Consider the following 22,490-nt stretch of genomic DNA (forward strand, 5'->3'; position numbering starts at 1 on the left):
GGTTGTTAAGCAATGTCATAAAACAATATGTGTACTGACTGTTTAATGAGAAACTATTTGTTCTGTAAACCTTCATCTAAAGTACAATCAAAAAAATTAAAAAAAAAAAAAAGATTCCATAAGAAACAACATACTCAAAGTTCCAATAAAAAAGTTTGAAATTATTACATGTTTCTAGTTTTCTTAAAAGCAAAATGTGGAGGACAGTAAGAAACTTTATATGCTGTGTAGCTATTATGTACTATTGGCTACACAGGAGAAACCATATAGTTTTCTATCTACCCACAATTCACACTGCCAAGGAAAAAAGCTCTGATAAGGTCAAGGACACAACTGATCTACCAAACAATGGAAGGATAAAGCTGTTCTTCATTTATTTTAAAAATTTCTTCAACAAATATTTATTGAGCTCCTTAGGAGTGTCAGGCCCTATGGCCAATGGGATCCTTCTCAAGAAGCTAACCTTAAAAAACATGGGAAGAAAAACATCAAATAAATTATTATGAATGTGATGAGTGCTATGAAGAGGAACAATAAAGTAGGACCCAGTTAGGTCAGGGAAAACCACCCTCAGGTGATGACTTTGAGTTGGGGAAGGAGGAGAGTGTTTTCCAGGTAGAGGAACTAGAACTTGTAAAATCCCAGAGAAACTATATAAAAATGAAGTATATTTGATGAAATGAAGGAAGTCTGTATGGCTGGAGTGCAGAAGGGAGGAATAGAATGGTGGGAATATAAGATTAGGGATATGACACACCATCGTTAGGTAATGGGAAAGCTGTAAAAGGTTTTGAAGTAGGGAGTGAAACAATCAAATTTTCAAAAGCAGTTCTGGCTCATTTATAAAAGCAGAAGCTGTACTGGAGTGGGCTTCTTGTTGTTGTTAGGTGCCCTCGAGTCGGTTCTGACTCATAGCAAACCCATGTACAACAGAACGAAACACTTCCCGGTCCTGTGCCATCCTCACAATCCTTGTTATGCTTAAGCCCATTGTTGCAGTCACTGTGTCAATCCATCTCGTTGAGGGTCTTCCTCTTTTTCACTGACCCTCTACTCTACCAAGCATAATGTCTTCTCCAGGTACCGATCCCTCCTGATAACATGTCCAAAGTATGTGAGACATAGTCTCGCCATCCTTGCTTCTAAGGAGTATTCAGGTTGTATTTCTTACAAGACAGATTTGTTCGTTCCTTTGGCAGTCTGTGGTATATTCAATATTTTTCACCAACACCACAGCTCAAAGGTGTCAATTCTTCTTCAGTCTTCCTTATTCATCGTCCATTTAAGGCAACTGAAAATACCATGATTTGGGTCAGGCGCACTTTAGTCCTCAAAGTGACATCTATGCTTTTTAACACTTGAAAGAGGTCTTTTGTAGCAGATTTGCCCAATGCAGAACATCCTTTGATTTCTTGACTGCTGTTTCCATGGACGTTGATTGTGCATCAATAAAATGAAATCCCTGACAACTTCAATCTTTTCTCCGTTTACCATGATGTTGCTTATTGTCCAGTTGTGACGATTTTTGTTTTCTTTATGTTGAGGTAGAATCCACACCGAAGGCTGTGGTCTTTGATCTTCATCAGTAAGTGCTTCAAGTCTTCTTCACTTTCAGGAAGTAAGGTTGTATCATCTGCATAAAGCAGGTTGTTAATGAATCTTCCTCCAATCCCTATACCCTGTTCTTTATATAGTCCAGCTTCTTGGATTTACTTGCTCAATATACAGATTGAATAAGTATGGTAAAAGGATACAACCCAGATGCATACCTTTCCTAATTTTAAACCACACAGTATCCCCTTGTTCTGTCTGAACGACTGCCTCTTGGTTCTATGTACAGGTTCCTTGGAGTGGGCTAAAGACTATAAAAATAAGTAACTCATTTGAAAAGTTTGTCTTTGAGAAGGTAAGAGGGCTATAGCTGAAACAGCAGATGTATTTGTTTGCTACTTTCAACTGATGTTTGTTTTTTAAGGTAAGATCCACTTGAGCATGTTAATGGTAAGACATCAACAGAGAGAAAGAAGTTGAAGATGGGGGAGAAAGAGGTCACACAGATGACTGGAGGGCGGGAGCAGACCCCAGGGCTCATGAATTTATAGGCAACTAATCAGCCCAGTTCTCGCTGGCTAATTTTTGGAAGTAGATAGCCAGGCTTTTCTTCTCAGTCTGTGTTTGTCTGGAAGCTCTATAGAAACCTGTCCACCGTAGGTGACCCTGCTGTAGCATAGCTTCCAGCACCATAGCAACACACAAGCCACCACAGTATGACAAAATGACAGATGAGATGGGTGGCGTCATTGAAAATCCTACAGATCACAGAATATTGTCTGAGACTGAAAACTTGCTTACTTTGGATGCATCATCAGGAGGGGCTGATTGCTAGGGAACGACATTACATTTCGTAAAGTGAAGAGTTAGCAAAGGCAAGGGAAACCCTCAATGAGATGGACTGACACAGTGGCCACAACGATAAACTGAAATATATCAATGATCATATGAAGATGGTGCAGGACCAGACAATGTTATGTTCTCTTATACATGGGGTTGCCATGAGTTGCAGCTGACTAGATGGCAACTAACAAGACAAAAACAAAAACAATCATCCCAGTTGTGTTATTTTCTCCAACAATGCTTGTTGGCAAAGTGAAGTCAGAGAGATTCATCTAGGGTCAGAGTTCTTACTGGTGGGTATAGGGAAAACTAATAAGGAAAGAAATTTAAGGCACTGAAAAGAGAGTAGTTAAAGTGACAGATCACAAAGTCTAAGATAATTAAAGAAGAAAATGAAAATGTTGCTGGTTCTTGTTAGATGCCGTCGAGTCAGTTCCAACTCACAGGTACCCTATATACAACAAAAGGAAACAACGCCTGGTCCTGCACCATCCTCACAATCATTGTTATGCTTTAGCCCATTGTTGCAGCTGCTGTGTCAATTCATCTCGTTGAAGGTCTTCCTCTTTTTCGCTGACCATCAACTTTACCAAGCATGATGTCCTTCTCCAGGGAACGGTCCCTCCTGACAACATGTCCAAAGTACATGAGATGAAGTCTCACCATCCTTATTTCCAAAACAGATTTGTTCGTTCTTCTGCCAGTCCATGGTATAGTTAATATTCTTCACCAACATCATAATTCAAAGGCATCAACTCTGCTTCAGTCTTTCTTATTCACTGTACCGCTGTCATATGCATATGAGGTGAATGAAAATATTATGACTTGGGTCAGGCGCACCTTAGTCCTCAAAGTGACATCTTTGCTTTTCAACACTTTAAAGAGGTCTTTTGCAGCAGATATACCCAATGCAATGCGTCTTTTGATTTCTTGACTGCTATTTCCATGGGCGTTGATTGTGGATTCAAGTAAAATGAAATCCTTGACAACTTCAATCTTTTTGCCATTTATTATGATGTTGCTTATTGTAAGGATTTTTTTTTTTCTTTATGTTAAAGTGTAATCCATACTGAAGGCTGTAGTCTTTGATCTTCATCAGAAAGGGCTTCCAGTGCTCTTCATTTTCAGTAAGCAAGGCTGTGTCATCTACATATCACAGATTATTAATGAGCCTTCCTCCAATCCTGATGCCGCGTTCTTCTTCATATAGTCCAGCTTCTCGGATTATTTGCTTAGTATACAGATTGAATAAGTAAGGGTCTAATAAAGAGATTGCAATAAAAACAGATGTCTCTATTTGTTATTTCAAAGTTGGAAATTTCCGACAAATGGCTCAAAATGTGGCTCTGCATGGGTAGAGATCACTGCTAGAGCTAAGGAGGTCAAGGAACTTTCCACTAGGAGTGCCCTCTTTGCATATTGTCCTCGTTCTTTTGTGATGCTTTGTTCTCTGAAAACCACAGGCAATAAAACAATCTGGAACTCCTCAAATTTCGGAGAATCTCCCCATCCAATCCCACAAACTTTAAAAGGCTGAGAAAAGGAAGTCAAGGAGTAGACTGCTTGACTCTGCTTTTAATCTAGGCAGTGGTTTTTCAAACTTTTTTTTGTAATACACAGGCCCCATTTGCTCAGTCAGTATCCTACATGGAAACACAAAAGGTAAAACAAACAAGTGTAGCTGCTCTGCTGAAAGTCGATATTGGAATACTGTTAAATTTCTCTTGCTCATCACACCCTCTTCCCACATCCTCACATCTAGCAGCTAACCAGGATCTCAGAGCACAAATGAACCTTTTGTTCAAAGTAAACAAAAAAGTAAAAAGTCTATGTGCCTTCTTAAAGCATATGTCCTAATGGATCCCTTAGTTTGTGACAATACGGAGATCTGTAGGCATAAAGTTCAAGAAAATAATTAAGAAACTTTATTATATCTCCCTTTCTACACTTAGCAGGGATTCTATGGGCAAAATACTGAACAACACAGGGAGCATCAAAAAAAGATGGAAGGAATATACAGTCACTGTACCAAAAAGAAGTGGTCAACTTTCAACCATTTCAGGAGACAGCATATCTTAGTCATCTAGTGCAGCTCTAACAGGAATACCACAAGTAGATGACTTTAACAAAGGGAAATTTATTTTCTCATAGTCTAGTGGGCTAGAAGTCCAAATTCAGGGTGTCAGCTCCGGAGGAAGGCTTTCTCTGTTGGCTCTGGAGGAAGGTCCTCGTCGTCATCACTCTTCGCCTGGACTAGGAGCTTCTCTGAGCAGGAACCTCGGGTCCAAAGGATGCACTCTGCTCCGGTGCTTCTTTCTTGGTGGTATGGGGTTCCCAACTCTCTGTTTGCTTTCTTTCATCTCGAGAGAGAAAACGTGGTGCAGACCACACCCCAGGGAAACCCCCTTTACATTAGATCAGGGATGTGACCTGGGTAAGGGTGGTGTTACAATCCCACCCTAATCTTCTTTAACATAAAACTACAATCACAAAATGGAGGACAACCACATAATACTGGTAATCATGGCCTAGCCAAATTGATAGACACATTTTTGGGGGGACATAATTCAATCTATGATAGACAGTATTGAAGGAACAAGTCAAGCTGCACTGAAGGCATTGGCGAAAAACAAGGCTCCAGGAATTGACAGAATACCAATGAGATGTTCAGCAAATGGGTGCAACGCTGGAAGTGCTCACGCACCTATGCCAAAAAATTTGGAAGACAGCTACCTGGTCAACCAACTGGATGAGATCCATATACACGTCTTTTTGAAAGAAAGGTGATCCAACAGAATGCAGAAATTACTGAAAAATATCATTAATATCACACGCCAGGTAAAATTTTGCTGAAGATAATTCAAAAATGGTTGGAGCAGTACACAGACAAAGAACTGTCAGAAATTCAAGCCAGATTCAGAAGAGGACAAGGAAACAGGGATATCATTACTGATGTCAGATGGATCTTGGCTGAAAGCAGAGAATACCAGAAAGATGTTTACTTGTGTTTTTTATTGACTACACAAAGGCATTTGATTGTGTGGATCATAACAAATTATGGATAACATTGCAAAGAATGAGAATTTCAGAACACTTAATTGTGCTCATGTGGAACCTGTACATAGACCAAGAGGCAGTTGTTCGAACAGAACAAGAGGATACTGCGTGGTTTAAAATCAGGAAAGCTGTGTGTCAGGATTGTATCCTTTCACCATACTTATTCAATCAATATGCTGAACAAATAATCTGAGAAGCTGGACTGTATGATGAAGAAAGGAGCATGAGGATTGGAGGGAGACTCATTAACAGCCTGCGATATGCAGATGACACAACCTTGCTTGCTGAAAGCGAAGAGGACCGGAAGCACCTACTGATGAAGATCAAAGAAAACAGCCTTCAGTATGGCTTATACCTCAACATAAAAAAAAAAACAAAGATCCTCACAACTCGACTAATAAGCAACATCATGATAAACAGAGAAAAGATTGAAGTTATTAGGGATTTCATTTTACTTGGATACACAATCAATGCCCACAGAAGCAGCAGTGAAGAAATTAAAGGACTTATTGCATTGGACAAATCTGCTGCAAGACCTCTTTAAAGTGTTGAAAAACAAAGATGTCACTTTGAGGACTAAGGTGCGCCTGAACCACGCCATGATATTTTCAATCGCCTCATATGCATATGACAGCTGGAGAATGAATAAGGAAGACCAGAGATAAATTGATGCCTCTGAATTATGGTGTTGGCGAAGAATATTGAATATACCATGGACTGCCAGAAGAACAAATCTGTCTTGGAAGAGGTACAGTCACAACGTTCATTAGAAGGGAGATGGCAAGACTTTGTCTCATGTACTTAGGACATATTATCAGGAGGAATGAGTACCTGAAGAAGGCCATCATGCTTGGTAAAGTAGAAGGTCAGCGAAAAAGAGGAAGACCCTCAACAAGATGACTGACACAGTAGCTGCAACAATGGGGCCCAAGCATAACAACGATTGTGAGGATGGTGCAAGACTGAGCAGCGTTTGTTCTGCTGTGCACAGGATCACTATGAGTCGGAACTGACTCAAGGGTACCTAACAACAACACCAACATACTTACTAGTAGAACCTACTCTTTAGAGAAAAATGTACAAGTGCCAAAAGTTTCATTAAGCATTTCACATGTGTAGTTGCATTCAATCCTCTCAAAATTGTTGTCAGTAAGTCATATTATCCCCATTTTGAAAAATAGGAAGTTGAATCCCAGATAGATTGATTAACTCACCCCCAAGTCACAAAGCTGATAATTGAAGGGGCCAGGATTCAATCCATCTGATCCCAAAGCCCCAAAGTCTATTACCTCACATTGCCTTCAAGTTCATAAATGTTACCCTGTTTCTCTATTACCATTTATGTATAAAATTCTCTGGTTAAAAGCCCATAAAATGTTTTCTCACACATAACATTAGAAACAGCTCAACCCTTGAGGATTATCATAAAACTGTTTTGCAATAATGGCACACAACATAGTAACAGATCTCTGCTGAATTTGTTCTCTTTTGGTAAATAATGATTCTTCCCACTGCTGCTGAAGTAAACGCTGATGTTGCTTCTTCAGACTTCGTGCTCATTATACCCTTACTTCTACATCCACCTGATAAAGGAGGCTCTACCCTATGAGTCCGTGTTAGTTAACCAATATTATTAATGCAGAAAGGTTGGCTGGTGGTGAAAAAGGCAACTATTAAAATGTGTCTATATATAAGCAACAAATGGTCATAGAAACTAATATTTGAGAAAATAATCAGTCAATAACAGAATCACGAGAAAAAAGAGCCCAAATAAATTCAAATTATGCTAGAATGAAGCTGATTTTAACCAAGAGCTTCAAAAGAAAAAATAAATAAATATTAGATACATAATTAAGAAAAATAAAAAAGGAAAGGTTGGATACACATCTAAGGAGTGAATACATTTAAGGAGTGACTGACATGCTAGATTAAAAACATTGAGGACTATGGGTCAGACAGAAATGTCTATTATTCTATTATTTTTCTACATGTGACTATGGTATTAAGTACATCTACTGAACTTCCACAAATAAATTCAAGTAAAATGAGGTCCTGAGAGATCTTATCTGTCATCCATAAAACTTCTTTCAATAGTCATTAATAGTACTGGATTTCAAAAGCATCATAAACTCAACACTTCAGTATTCAGAATTTAGGAACAATACAGTTGACTGTAGAGTATTAACCAAAGAGGAGACTGATTAAAATAATTAAAATCCACACAAAAGGTAATTTATATTTGGCTTAAAATAACACATACCACTAGCATCCTCTACAATGCATGGAAATACATGATTTCAAAAACATACTGACCCGTTTCCAATAAGCACTAAACCTATTCTGGTGTGGTCTTACTACCCCTACAGTACTCAAATGTAGAAATGGTATAGAAATCTCCTAAGGTACTAAAATGAACTACTTTGTAGACTATCAGCTTTCCAGATAATCCAAAACTGAATATAAACGTTCACCCACTCATTCAGCAAGTATTTATTAAATGCTTACTGTTATGGATTGAATTGTGTTCTCCAAAAATATGTGTAAACTTGGCTAGGCCATGATTCCCAGCATTATGTGACTATCCACCATTTTGTCATCTGATGTGATTTTCCTATGTGTTGTAAATTCTATCTCTATAATGTTGATGAGATGGGATTAGTGGCAGTTATGTTAATGAGGCAGGACTCAATCTACAAGATTAGATTATATTTTAAACCAATGTCTTTTAAAATATAAAAGAGAGAATCAAGCAGAGAGACAGGAGGACCTTATACCAAAAAGAAAGCGGCACCAGGAGCAAAGCACGTCCTCTGGACCGGAGGTTCCTGTGCAGAGAAGCTCCTCAACCAGGGGAAGATTGATGACAAGGACCTTGCTCCAGAGCCAACAGAGACAGAAAGCCTTCCCCTGAATTTGAACTTGCAGCCTACTGGATTGTGACAGAATACACGTCTCTTTGTTAAAGCCATCCACTTGTGGTAGTTCTGTTATAGCAGCACCAGGATGGCCAAGACAGAATTTAGTACCGGGAGTGGGGCACTGCTCTAACAAATACCTAAAATGTGCAAGCAGTTTTGAAACTGTGAATGGGTAGAGGCTGAAACTGTTTTAAACTGCCTAATAGTAAAAGCCTAGATTGCCTTGAAGAGACTCTTGGTGGAATTACAGACATCAAAGACAATTCTCGTGAGGACTCAGAAGGAGGTGAGGAGAGCTGTTACACTGGAGAAAGCGCAGAAGGTGAGAAGCAGCAGTGGAGAACCGGCAGCAGCAAAACCAGGAGACCAGCGTGACACAGTGCTGGAGCTGACCCACGAGCGAGAGAGGCGAGTGCCTTTGTGCAGGAAGCTTCCTGGCGGAGTGGGGTGCCTCCAAGCACTTATCGATGGAGCTAGGCTTACTGACCCATGGAGTAAGAACTGATTGTCTTACCGTCGAAGTTTATTGGCAGAATGAGTCCCTCTAGGTACTTAATCGGCAGAGCTATAGAGCTTTGAAACACTTGCCCCAGCAGGGCAGACTGGGGCGGGAGGCCCAAGGGGCCAAGAGGCCAAGGAATCAGGAAGCAGAAGCTGAAGAGACGAAGAACACAGGAAGCAGAGCGGCCTCAGTCTCACAGGGTGGAGTCGCCACTCAGATGGAATAGGAGAATGGGGCCATCCAAAGCCAAAGGAGCAGAGTTGCCATTCTAGTGGGCCTGGAAGGCAGAGCTGAAGCCCAGGGCTGAGGGGCCTCCATGCAGAATCTGGAGAGTGGCCAATATCTAGAGACTGGAGGGCAGGGCCATTGTCTAAATGGTCTCAGAAAACAGAGAGATTTTTGGATTTTGGACTTGGAGTGGATTTAAGACTTTTGGTATGTTATGATGGGGTGAGCGTATTTTACATGTGGCAAGGATGTGAATTTTTGGGGGGGGCGGCAAAGGGTGGAATGTCATGGATTGAACTGTGTCCCCCAAAAATATGTGTATCAATTTGGCTAGGCCATGGTTCCCAGTATTGATTGTTCACCACTTTGTTATGTTAATGAAGCAGGACTCAATCAATAAGATTAGATTGTGTCTTAAGTCAATCTCTTTTGAGACACAAAATAGAGAAGCGAGCAGAGAGACATGGGAACCTCATACCACCAAGAAAGCAGCACCAGGAGCAGAGCACATCCTCTGGACCCAAGGTTCCCGCACAGAGCGGCTCCTGGTCCAGGTGAAGATTGATGACAAGAAACTTCCTCCAGAGCTGATGCAGAGAGAAAGCCTCCCCCTGGAGCTGACATCCTGAATTTAGACTTCTAGCCAACTAGACTGTGAGAAAATAAATTTCTCTTTGTTAAAGCCATCCACTTGTGGTATTTCTGTTATAGCAGCACTAGATGACTAAGACACTTAGTATGTGTCTGGCCCACCACCTATCTGTCGGTTTCTCATATTGTGGTAACTTGCATGTTGCTTTGATACTGGAAGTTATACCACCTGTATTTCAAATACCAGCAGGGTCACCCCTGGTGGACAGTTTCAGCAGAGCTTCCAGATTAGGACAGACTAGGAAAAAAGGTCTGGTGAGCTACTTCTGAAAATTAGCCATCGAAAACCTTATGAATCACAACAATACATTGTTTAACTCACATGCTTTGGACATGTCATCAGGATGGATCAATCACTGGAGGAGGTCATCATGTTTGGTGAAGCAGAGGGCCAGATAGGGTGAGGAAGACCCTCGGTGAGACAGAATGGCACAACAGCTACACCAGTGGACTGAAACATGCCAGCAATCTTGAGGATGATGCAGGACTTGGGCATCGTTTCATTCTATTGTATATAAGGTCACCATGAGTCTCAGTCAACTTGATGGCAGTTATCTATCTATCTCTATGTACCTGGCACTGAGCTAAGCATGGTGAATTTATTGGTGAACAAAACATAAACAGAATTTCTCTCAAATGTAAAGAAATAGTATTCTCTGAAAACACAAAGAAAGTTACAAGTTTAAACCAAACACTACTTGGAAAGTCTTCATTCTTATTAATTTCAAGAGGTCTATAATTCACTTTCATACAGATATGGATTATTTAAGTCCTTCCAATATATTGACTTTCATTTTAATGAGTTCATATTCTATGTAGTCATTGAAATTCTAGGGCATGAGCTAGCTAAACCCAGATTTTCAAAACTACGTTGGGCATTTAAATTTTATTCTGAAGGAATTTGCTAAGATCTTTAGTTTTTAGATCATCTAGAAACTGCTTTTTCTTTCAATGCTGGCATGTCCCTAAAGTCTCCCCTATGAATAATAACAATTCATTTCATATTTCAACTATAATGTTAGATGTTCTATGCCCATGGTAATTAATTTATTACAGTCTCTAGTGAGCCAATGGCCTCTTTTCTCAACAATCTCTTTATGATCATGTATTTTAAATAATTTATTAGTTTCATTTACCTTCTGGACAATCTGCCTTTTTTTCCCAATTTGGCCAGAATTTTAATCCTTTTTTACTTGGCTTTCTAACGTTTTTATCTTTGTGGATACCAACACTCCTTTAAATCCCCGAAAACAAATCTTTACTCTCAATTCTTGAAAATCTTTGGTATTTTCCCTAGAATATGGTTTGGTTTCCCTAATTCTACTACTGAGAAATCTTCTAAATTTATTAGCAATAATTAAAGCTTCTTCTCTGTGAATTCTTATTTTAATGTGGTGACAATTTTAATCATCTCCAACTGCCCTTTTCCTTGTTCAACTCTCAAAGCACAGTTAAGCATCTCCTGATCCTACATACACACAGACACACCTCTCTCTTCCCCCATTTCAGTAAACAATACTACCATTCATTCATTTCAAAAACCTAAAGACTACCCTAGATATCTCTTCTCTTCCTCTGTGATCTCCCTCTTTTCCCTGCCTCCTTCTTTCCCCCAACCATGCCAGTCTACTTTCAGCTCCTAGAATTAAAAAAAAAAAAAAAAAGAAAACTCTTGCCTCAAGGCCTATTCACTTGTCTCTACGAAAATAATGCCCCCCCCCTTTTTTAATTTTATTGTGCTTTAGATGCTTTACAGCTCATATTAATTTCTCATTCAAAATTCAAACACATATTGTTTTGTGACATTGGTTGCAATTCCCACAATGTGACAACATGCTCCCCCTTTCCACCTCGGATTCCCTGTGCCCATTCATCCAGTTCCTGTCCCTTCCTGCCTTCTCATCTTGCTTTTGGGCACGAGTTACCCATTTGGTCTCATATATTTGACTGAAGCAGTAAGCACTTTCCTCACATGTGTTGTTATTTGTTTTACGGGCCTGTCTAATCTTTGTCTGAAAAGTGGGCTTCGGAAGTGGTTTTAGTTCTGAGACAGCAGAGCATCCGGTGGCCACAGTTTCAGAGGTTCCTCCAGTCTCTTGTCAGACCAGGAAGTCTGGTCTTTTTTCATGAATTTGAATTCTAAATTTTTCTCCCATTCTGTCCGGGACTCTCTGCTGTGATCCCTGTCAGAGCAGCAAGTGTTGGTAGCTGGGCACCATCTAGTTCTTCTGGGCTAAGGCTGGTGGAGTCTCTGGTTCATACAGTCCTTTGGGCTAATATTTTCCTTATGTCTTTGGTTTTCTTCATTTTCCTCTGCTCCGGACTCGGGAGGGGACCAATAGATGTATCTTAGATGGCCACCTGCAAGCTTTTAAGACCTAGATGCTAGTCACCAAAGTGGGATGTAGAACATCTTCTTTTTGAACTATGTCATGGCAATTGACCTTGATGTCCCCTGAGACTACGGTCCCCAGTCTCTCCTCCTCTTAACAGAGCTCATTCGTTCTCTTCTTTGGGTCTTAACTTCAATGTCATCTCCTCAGAGGCCACCATATTTAACATAGTTTCCTCTCTGACTTTATCTTCTTGCCCTTATGTATGTCCTTAATATGACATATTTCAACTGGCAACTACATAATGCTCCTGTTTACCTGTTTTTGACTATATCTCCCCCAAGAGAATGTAAGCTCGATGAGGTCAGGAGCTGTGTCTGTCTTACTCTTTATCTCCAGCGCTAAATATGCCTGTTGTTCTTAGTTGCCCTTGAGTCAATTCTGATGCAAGGTGACCCCATGTGTGCTGAGTAGAACTGCTCCATAGGGTTTTCAAGGTTGTGACTGTCTTCCAGGCAACTGTCTTCTGAGGTGCCTCTAAGTGAGTTCAAACTGCCAACGTTTCAACTATCAGTCAAGCACTTAACCGTTTGTGCCACCCAGGGACTCTTTAAATATGACTAGCACATAGTAGATGTTTAATAAATATTTACAGAATAAAAGAAAGAATATACCGGAAAGTTTAAATGAAGAAATGCTGAGATTCTAGCCAGTTTTATAACACATGTGCCACCATGGTAAGTAAGACCATGGATGCCAGAAGTTAAAGACCACTTTCTTACATTAAGAATCTTGTTTCTTATTTTCATCTTGATGATATCATATGGTTCTACCATCATCTTTAACAGTGGTTCTCAAAGCGTAGTCCTGAGACCAGCAGTATTAAAATCACAGAGATTTTTTTAAAATGATGGTTCTCTAAAAATGTTTATTGAATTCAACTAAACATATTCCTATTATTTTCTTCTTTCTTTATATGGATTTTTATGTTAACTATGCTTTTTATGTTTTTTACATCTGTGACTGAGAAAATCTAGCAACAATATTGTACATAGGTTTAAACTACTCTAATTTTTACTAATTTCTCTCGCATTCGTGACAAACTACTAGGTTAGTTTAATTTACTTAATACTGCTACTTCATACAATTTCAGAAGATGAGAGATATAAAGCATAATCTTGGTCTATAATAAGGAGAATGGTAAACACCTCACAGGCACAAAAGTCAGTGTTTACGAGTCCACAGACTATGAACCCTCATAGTACTACACATCTAGAGACTTCAACTTAATCAAGAGAGAAGTATACCTAAGAAAATAAGTTTGCGATTAAAAAAGGAGGCAAAGCAAGAATAAAGTTTTTTTTTTTTAACATTCTCCATTTTCTCCTCAAAATGACAACTAAAAATATTTGCTAATATGACAAGAATAAAAATGTAGTCAGTAGCTGATATGATACAACAATATACATACAACCAAAACCAAACCAGTTGCCATCAAGTCAGTTCCAATTCATGGTGACCCCATGTGTGTCAGAGTAGAACTGTGCTCCAAAGAGTTTTCAATGGCTATGACCTTTCAAAAGTAGATTGCCAGGCCTTTCTTCTAAGTAGTCTCTGGATGGACTTGAATCGCCAACCTTTCAGTTAGCAGCCAAGTACTTAACTGTTTGCGCCACCCAGGGACTCCTACAGTATACATAATCCCATCCTCCCTAAAAATCTCCAAGTCAAAAGAGCTGAATTCATAAAAATAGTTTTCCAAAATTTTTTTGGCCAGGAATTTTTTTCTTTTTCTCTTGGGTTTTTTCTACATTTATTTTTCAAATGAGTTTTAAGATTAGAGGTCACTAGAAGATAAAAGTTATTGATTTCTGAAACACTTATGAATGTATTGCTAATAGAAAATTTCATAAATTGTACTCTCATTTAGGCAAATACTAAAAATACGAGGCACCATTAGAGTCTTGTGCGAAAAAGTAAATCCATTACTCCAAGAATAATACAAAAATAAAAAAAATTGGAGTAGAAAAATACTTGCTTCTCCTATTTATTTCAATGGCCAAGGGCCTAAACAAAAAATACATCAATACCTTCACTGGAGAAGCAATATGGTGAAGATACTAAATGCAATGGAGTAGTGGCAATTAGAAATTCAGGTATATTATTCAGTTTGAAACCATATCCAAATGATTTTTATAAGCCTGAATATAAGGTACATTCCACTCAAAATGTTTATGTAGTAAAACCTGTGAGAGCCGGAACTCGATGCACCTTGAAACTTTTCTGCCTTTGACAGGGTGAAGTCTTACTGCTTTTCTATCAACTCCTTTTAGTGGAAAACATTTGCATTTTCCTTCTGTAACAGGTTTCTGCCTTAAACGGGTTCCAGCTTTCGCACGTTTTACTGTACATATAATTGAAACAAGCACAGAGATAGCCTAGCAGTCTGTAAGCGTACATAACCCTAAATTCAAATACAAAAACTTCATTTTCGATTTTTCCAAAGATATGGACAACTCTCAAATGAAAATCTAAAATCCTACATTAATACCCTCATTAACACCCAATAGCAATCCTTTTAATATCAAGAACAACAATAAAAGCTTCCTTGGTTCTTATTATTTGAATTGGAATCTTTCTAATTCTATTCAAAGTTAATTCAGCATTATACAACCTGTATATAAATGTGTATCTGATTAAACTGCATTATGACTTCTATTATACTGCTTTGCCCAAAACCCATCTTTCAGATGTTCCCTGTTTCTTATTTTGTTTTCCAGAATCAGTAAGATCTCTTTATTATTTGTAGATTCTATGGTCCTAAATATCACATAACATTTATTGAGCATACATATGTGCCAAGCATTGAGCGAAGCTCTTTACTGGGTGTATTTTAATGCTCACAGACACCCTTACATATAATGTGGGTAGTATACCACTCCTTTCTAGAGCTGGCGTAAAACAAGAATTAACAATGACAACTTGTAACAAAGCTAGGTGGAGGCAGAGGAGGGACTCCAACCTAGGTCTGCCTTAGACCAAAGCCCATGGTGCTCTTAACCATTCCCTTGCCACATCTACATTTATTTTTCTATAAATATTTCATTTTACAGCTAAAATATAAAAACTCCTTTAAAACATAAACAAAATATCATTATCACACCTAAAAAATTGATAATAATTCTTAATATCATCAGATATCCAGAGTTCAGATCTCCTAATTGTCTCATAAATATGTATTTTACAGTTTGAATCAGGATATAATTGGTTGATAGGTTCATAAGTCTCTTAATCCTCAGTTTTGGTGGAGCACAACCTCTAGTAGATTTGTTTTTTTAATTATAAAAATACATGTAACAAAAAATTGCCATTTTAACCAGCTTTAAGTGTACAATTCAGTGACATTAATTATATTCATCATATTGTGCCCCTTAAGCAATAACTCCCTATCCCACACCCCCAGCCTCTAGTAACCACTGATAAACTTTCACCTCTATGCATCTATTATAGACATTTCATAAAAGTGGGATCAAACAGTATTTGTCCTTTTGTGTCTGACATTTCACTTAGCATAACATTTTCACGGTTCATCCATGTCATAGTATCAGAACTTCATTTATCTTTATGGTTGAATAATACTCCACTGTATGCATATACCACATTTTGTTTATCCATTCATCTGTTGATGGACACTTCGGTTTTTCCATCTTTGGGGTATTGTGAAAAGTGCTGCAATGAACAAAGGTGTACAATTATCTGTTTAAGTCCTTGCTTTCAAATCTTTTGGTTATATACCTAAAAGTGGAACTGCTGGCTCATAGTTTAACTTTTTGAGAAAATATCAAACTGTTTTCCATAGCAGCGATACCATTTTACATTTTCAACAGTAATGAAAAAGGGTTCTAATTTCTCCACATCCTCACCAACATTTGCTATTTTCTTTTTTTCTGATAATAGCCATCCTAGTGGATACGAAGTAGTATCTTCATTGTGGTTTTGATTTGCATTTTCCTAATGACTAATGACACTCATTTCCTACAATACTACCTCTGTTTGTGCTTAGTTGATTTTTTTGTAGTGAACCATTTTGATTCCCTTCTTCTTCTTTTGTGTATATTTTTTAGATATTTTCTTTGTGGTTACCATGGGGGATTCCATTTAACATCTGTTTGAATTGAACTGTGTCCTCTCAAAATATGTATTGAAGTCTTGGCCCCGGTACTTGTGGATGGAAATAGGGTTTTGGAAATAGGGTTTTGTTTTGTTATGGTAATTAGATTATACCAGAAGAGGGTGAGTCCTAAACCTAATCACGTCTGAATTATGAAAAGAGCAAAACAGACACAGAAACACATATAGGGGAAAACAGGAACCAAGGAATGCGTAGGAAAACCAAGGAACTCCTAGGGTTACCAACAAGGAATGACCATCCTCTAGAGCTACACCCTGAACTCAGATTTCTAGCCTCCTTATCCATGAGAAAATAAATTTCCGCTCTTTAAGGTCACCTATTTGTAGTAGCTCTATTACTACAAATACAGCACTTAACTAAGATAACATCCCAAATTTATAACAACCTAATTCAAATGAATTCCAACTTAACATTACTAGCATACAAAAACTCTGTTCTTAAACTACTCCTCTACCCCTCTTTATGGTGGCGGTGTCACAAATTACGTCTGTATACACTGTGTGCCCAACAAGCTTAATTTATAATTATTTTTATTCATTTCTCTTTTAACCCATGTAAGATATAACAAGTGGAGTTACAAACCAAAAGTACAGTAAAACTCACCTTTATATTTACCCATGAAACTACCTTTACTAGAATTATACAGCTTTGAGTTACTGTCTACTATATTTCATTTCAACCTGAAGGGCTCCCTTTAGCATTTCATGTAGGGCAGGTCTCAGGGTAACAAACTCTCAGATTTTGTTTGTCTGGCAATGTCTTAATTTCATCCTCATTTTTGAAGAACAGTTTTGCCAGATAGAGACTTCTTAGTTGACCTTTCTTTTCTTTCAACACTTTAAATATGTCATCCCACTGCCTTCTGGCCTCCCTTTCTCCATTCTTCTGAGGAGAAATCAGTGCTTAACCTTATGGAGAACCCTTTGTATGTGAGGATTCACTTTTCTCTTGCTGCTTTCAAAAGCCTCTCTTTATCTTTGGTCTTCAAGAGTTTAAATGTAGTGTGTTTCAGTGTGGCTTTCTTTGGGTTTATCCTACTTGGAGTTCACTGACGATCTTGGATGTGTAGATTCAAGTCTTTCATCAAATTTGGAAAGTTTTCAGCCATTATTTCTTCAAATATTCTTTCCCTTTCTCTCTCTTTTCTCCTTCAAGGACTCCCGTAATGCATATGTTGATACACTTGATGGTGCACCACAAGTTCCTTTGGTTCTGTTCACTTTTCTTCATTCTTTTTCCTTTTTGCTCCTCAGGTTTGATAGTTTCAATTGTTCTATCTTCAAGTTTGTTAACTGTTTCCTCTGCCAGCACAAATCTGATGTTGAACCCCTCTAGTGAATTTTTCTTTTCAGTTGTATTTTCAGCTCCAGTATTTCTGTTTGGTCTCTTTTTATAATTTCTCTTTATTGTAAACTCCTTTTGACTGACTGACTGCTTACATAAATGGAAAGTAATTATATTATGGAAGAGCACATGCCACACCACTAAGAATCATAGCCTAGCTAAGTTAACTACCACAGTGCCTCTCAGATGCTTTAATCACACTCTTTAGTCCCAGGAGAATATAGGTGGTTACAGCCTTAGGTCGTTGCCTACTGACCCTCAGGCCTGCATGAGCGCTGAGTCAGGCCAAACCAAGACAAGTACTTTGTTTCAGTCCTTCAGACAGCCCCCAGACTGGTTAAAACATATATACACAATAATTTTCTAAAGTCTGCTCTGCTATGTCTGAAGTCAGAGACTAGGCTGTCTCTGGGAGTGTGGGCCACTACTGTTTTAAGATGCCCACACCAAGCTGGAGAGGGAATGGGGCACTGGGAAGTAGAAAACCAAAGCCTTCCTACCATTTAGATATTGTCTTTGTCTTGATTCAGCTTTCTCTTAGTTAATGTAACCCTTTGACTGGTTTTCAGAGTTCTGACAGTTGCTTCTGCCAGTTTCCACTTGTGGTTTTGTCTTTTTTTTTGTTCTAATGGTATATTTGTTGGGATCGGAAGCATGTAGATGCTCACACTGCCATTTTGCTCTAAACTACACACCTACATTTTTAATTGATTCGTTTCTATCTCTTTTTTTAGCTACTCTACTTCTCCCTTTTCCCTTCAATTGTAGGTAATATCTCCCATCCTTTATCTTTTATGGTTTTGCTAACCTTATTCCTTTAGCTTACATATTCTTGACAATTTCAACAGATCATACAGATAAGATTCCAAAATCTGTATTTTGGCCCTTTCATTGCACTGCTATATTTCCATATCCCTAGTGATATATTCAGTTGAATGGCCTAATATTATCCCCAAATTCAGCATGGATAAGATGATTTCCAAAATCTCTTATAACTGAAACAATCTTAATTTCACACACAAAACTCAATTCATCTTAGTCGTCCTTTCAAATTATTTTATCTCTGTTCATGGGAATACCATTCTTCTACCCTCTTCTTCCCTTTATTATCTATATAAAACTGCCATCTAGTCCTATCATTTTCCCCCTAAAAATATCTTATGGATTTGCATTTTCTACTTCATTCCTACTACCACAACCTTAGGTTTGTAACAATCCAACCTACTTGTCATCCTGTCCCTGGTCTTACTTTACTTCAATCCTTCATTCTCATCATTATCTAATTAACTCACTACAATTAATGACTACTGTGTGCCTTCCACTCTCATTAGGCCATTTCCTTTGTTTTTTCCCAGATCTTCTAAGCTTCCATATTCTCCCAAAGTATTGTTTCCTCCATCACAGAACACCTGCTCTTCTCCCCAGTAACTACCCATACGTTTCAATGCCTGTCTCCTCTATGAGTTCAAGCCCAATCTATACAGGCTCATCAGTGCTTAAAAATGGAAAGAGTACTAGTCTGAAGTCAGCAAATGCGGGTTGTATCCCTGGTTCTGACATTAACCAGTAGTGTGACTCTGCACACAGTTTTGAGGTTAACAAACCATTTCAGAGTTCTCTTTCCTCATTAGTAAAATGACATATTGAATTAGATTATGCCTAAAATATCTTTAAGTTTTAAAATTATTTAACTCCTGGAACACTTAATGTTTTAGTACTTTATGACTTAATCATACATTAAAAGTTTTATGTGTATTTAATCTTTTTTACTATGTTATAAACTTCTTGAGGGTAACATATGTATTATGTTTTTGAAAACTCAACATGGCATAGCATAGAGCTTGATAAAAGTGTCTTAATAAATACCTGCTGTTGATTAACTCTGACAAGTCTTCTGTTTTTATCAAGCAAGATAAATAAAGCATTACATATTTTTTAATTAATAAAACCTTTTAAAAATCTTGTATTTTTGAAATCATGAAGTTAAGGTAAGGGGGAGGCTTGTTTATTTTTAATTTTCCTTCAATTTATTTCAGTAACAAAAGATAAAAAAGGATCTGAGAATTTCTTTTGAGGAAGTTCATAAAACTATATTTACTAACAGTTAGTTATAAACTATTGTATATTATTTCAGGAAATAATTCTGTGGGAAGAGTGGAAAATTCTAGCTCAGCTCTTTTAGGAACTTCTACAGGAAAATATTCATTTTAAATTAGTTCTCCTTCAGCTATTTTATTTTGGTCATGGAATCATAAAATTACATGGATAAACACAGGGCCAAAAGCACAGTGTAATACTGTCATGGACTAAATTGTGCTCCCCAAAAATATGTGTATCAACTTGGCTAGGTCATGATTCCCAGCATTTTATGATTGTCTACCACTTTGTCATCTGATGTGATTTCCCTATGTGTTGTAAATCCTATCACTATGATGTTAATGAGATGGATTAGCAGCAATTATATTGATGAGATTTACAAGACTAGATAATGTTTTAAGCCAATCTCTTGTGAGATATAAAAGAGAGAAGCGAGCAGAGAGACACAGGGACCTTATACCATCAAGAAAGCAGTGCCAGGAGCAGAGCACATCCTTTGGACCCGGGGTTTCTGTGCAGAGAAGCCCCCCAGTCCAGGGGAAGATTGATGACAAGGACCCCCCCGCCCCCCGCAACTGCCCGGCACCAACAGAGACAGAAAGTCTTTCCCTTGGAGCTGATGCCCTGAATTCAGACTTCCAGCCTACTAGACTGTGAGAGAATAAACTTCTGTTTGTTCAAGCCATCCATCTGTGGTATTTCTGTTACAGCAGCACTAGATGCCTAAGACAAATACATGAAGAAAAACGTTTACTTTGTATCCCTATAAAATAGAGTATCTGAAATCCACGTGTCTCTGGACATACGTCCAGGTTTATTACAGAGTAAAATACATCCACTGCATTTGAACGGTTAATGCATACCATACCATCATTTCTAACTCTTTGGAATGGAAGGTGTTTATATGAATACATTCTAATGGCTATTTTTATCAACTGTCATTAACTACTACTGAGAATATTTTAGGGCATCAAACATTGTGTTGAAGTCTTATTATCAAACCAATTTGTCTTAAGGCTACTCGGAAAAGCAGAATCAACAGCAAAAGGTCTTATCTAAGCTAGAAAACAAACTTTGCTAAAGATGTTTGTATTTCTTGGTGCTGTCATTTTTAAGTGCTTCTTAGGAACTAGAATGATGCAATTTTCGTAGAGACAGAAACTCACAAAAAGGGCATCATCCACATTACAGTTATATGTCAATTAAAAAATTATAAATATGCACACATATGTATATGTGCATGTGCAGATGTACACACTGATATAATTTTGGTATCTTCAGGAGGTACAACATAGTGTCCATTGAAAATTTTATAATTTTGTTGTGTTTTATTTAATATGCAATAATTTTATAATAATTTTACAGTAAATTCATATATTTAATGTAACCACGTACTTTAGAACAATTTTAAAACAAGTTTTATTTAAGGCTTATATCTTACTAATTAATCACAGAATCTTGGAGGTGGATGAGAACTTACAGTCTCAGATCTAACACAACGTTTGTTGCACAGTTGTTGTTACTGAGATGTTGTTGTTATTGTTGTTGTGTGCCACCTGAAAGATTCCAACTCAGCAACTCCATGGACAGAGTAGAAATGCCCCATTGGGTTTCCTAGGCTGTAATCTTTACAGGAGCAGATCGCCAGGTCTTTTCTCCTGTGGAGTAGTGGGGAGGTTCGAACTGCCAACCTTTCGGTGAGCAACTGAGCACTTAACCATTGTGGCACCAGGGCTCCTCTTGTATAGTAGGGGCTCAATAAATAAATATTTGTCTCCTTGATTTTATAATACTGGAAAGAGTAAAGGAAGGCAATTCAAAAAGAACCTATTGCCATCGAGTTGATTCCAACTCATAGCGACCCTATAGGACAGAGTAGAACTGCCCATAGGGTTTCCAAGGCTGTGATCTTTACGGAAGCAGATTGCCACGTCTTTCTCTGGCAGAGCAGCTGGTGGGTTCAAACCGCCAACCTTTCAGTTAGCAGCCAAGTGCTTAAGCACTGCACCACCAGGGCTCCTTATTTTTTAAAAAAGTAATTTCTAATTTCAGCTCCATCATTCATTTGCAAGACTAAACTAGGCAGTTGGCTCATTTTCACCTCACTTTCCTTATCTCTAACTTGCTTCACACAGCAATATCTATTAAAGCATTAGGAAAATAGGAATTGAGATATTATTTTAAATTAAGATATTTCTTTTACAGGCATAAAACATACATGGCTTCAGTAACTCTCAACCATAATGTATACCGTCCTGAATCCTATTTTTTTAAGCTATAGCAGATGATCATGTTACCTGAATAATATAATAGTGAAGTATCCACGAATAAATTTTATTTCACCTAACAAACATTTATTGAGCACCCACTGTGTGCTGTGTGGGACGTTAAATACTAAGGGAGAAAGATGAAAAATATAACAAAGCTGTTCCACTGTGAGCTGAGAGATAAATCAACAAATCGAAGCATGTTCAAAGTGAAACAGGCATATAGCACTGACGAAGACTTAGAGAATAAGGAAAGAACAGGCAGCATTTAAATTTTAAAAGATAAGTAAATCTTTCCTAGACGGCAAAGTGAGCAAGGGACAGCAGAGGGAACAAAATATGCAAAAGAGCAGAAGATGATGTTTGGAGATCTTTGAGAAATTCAATACAGAAGGTGCTTGGGTGGCTGGGGAAAAGTGGAGTGAAATAAAATCAGTAAAAGTGAGCAAATTAGTCTTTTTTTTTTCTCTAAGGTATTCACAGTATGATGGTTGAAAATACCCACTA

General features: G+C 38.0%; 1 protein-coding gene across 8 annotated transcripts in view; it reads right to left on the reverse strand.

The window, feature by feature from the left end:
* COMMD10 (COMM domain containing 10) overlaps window positions 1-22,490 on the reverse strand; it is a 216,060-nt gene that overhangs the window by 97,182 nt on the left and 96,388 nt on the right. The gene's annotated exons all lie outside the window — the stretch shown is intronic.

This window comes from Trichechus manatus, unplaced genomic scaffold, assembly GCF_000243295.1.
Source record: "Trichechus manatus latirostris isolate Lorelei unplaced genomic scaffold, TriManLat1.0 scaffold00047, whole genome shotgun sequence".
In the NCBI taxonomy this organism is placed as follows: domain Eukaryota; kingdom Metazoa; phylum Chordata; class Mammalia; order Sirenia; family Trichechidae; genus Trichechus; species Trichechus manatus.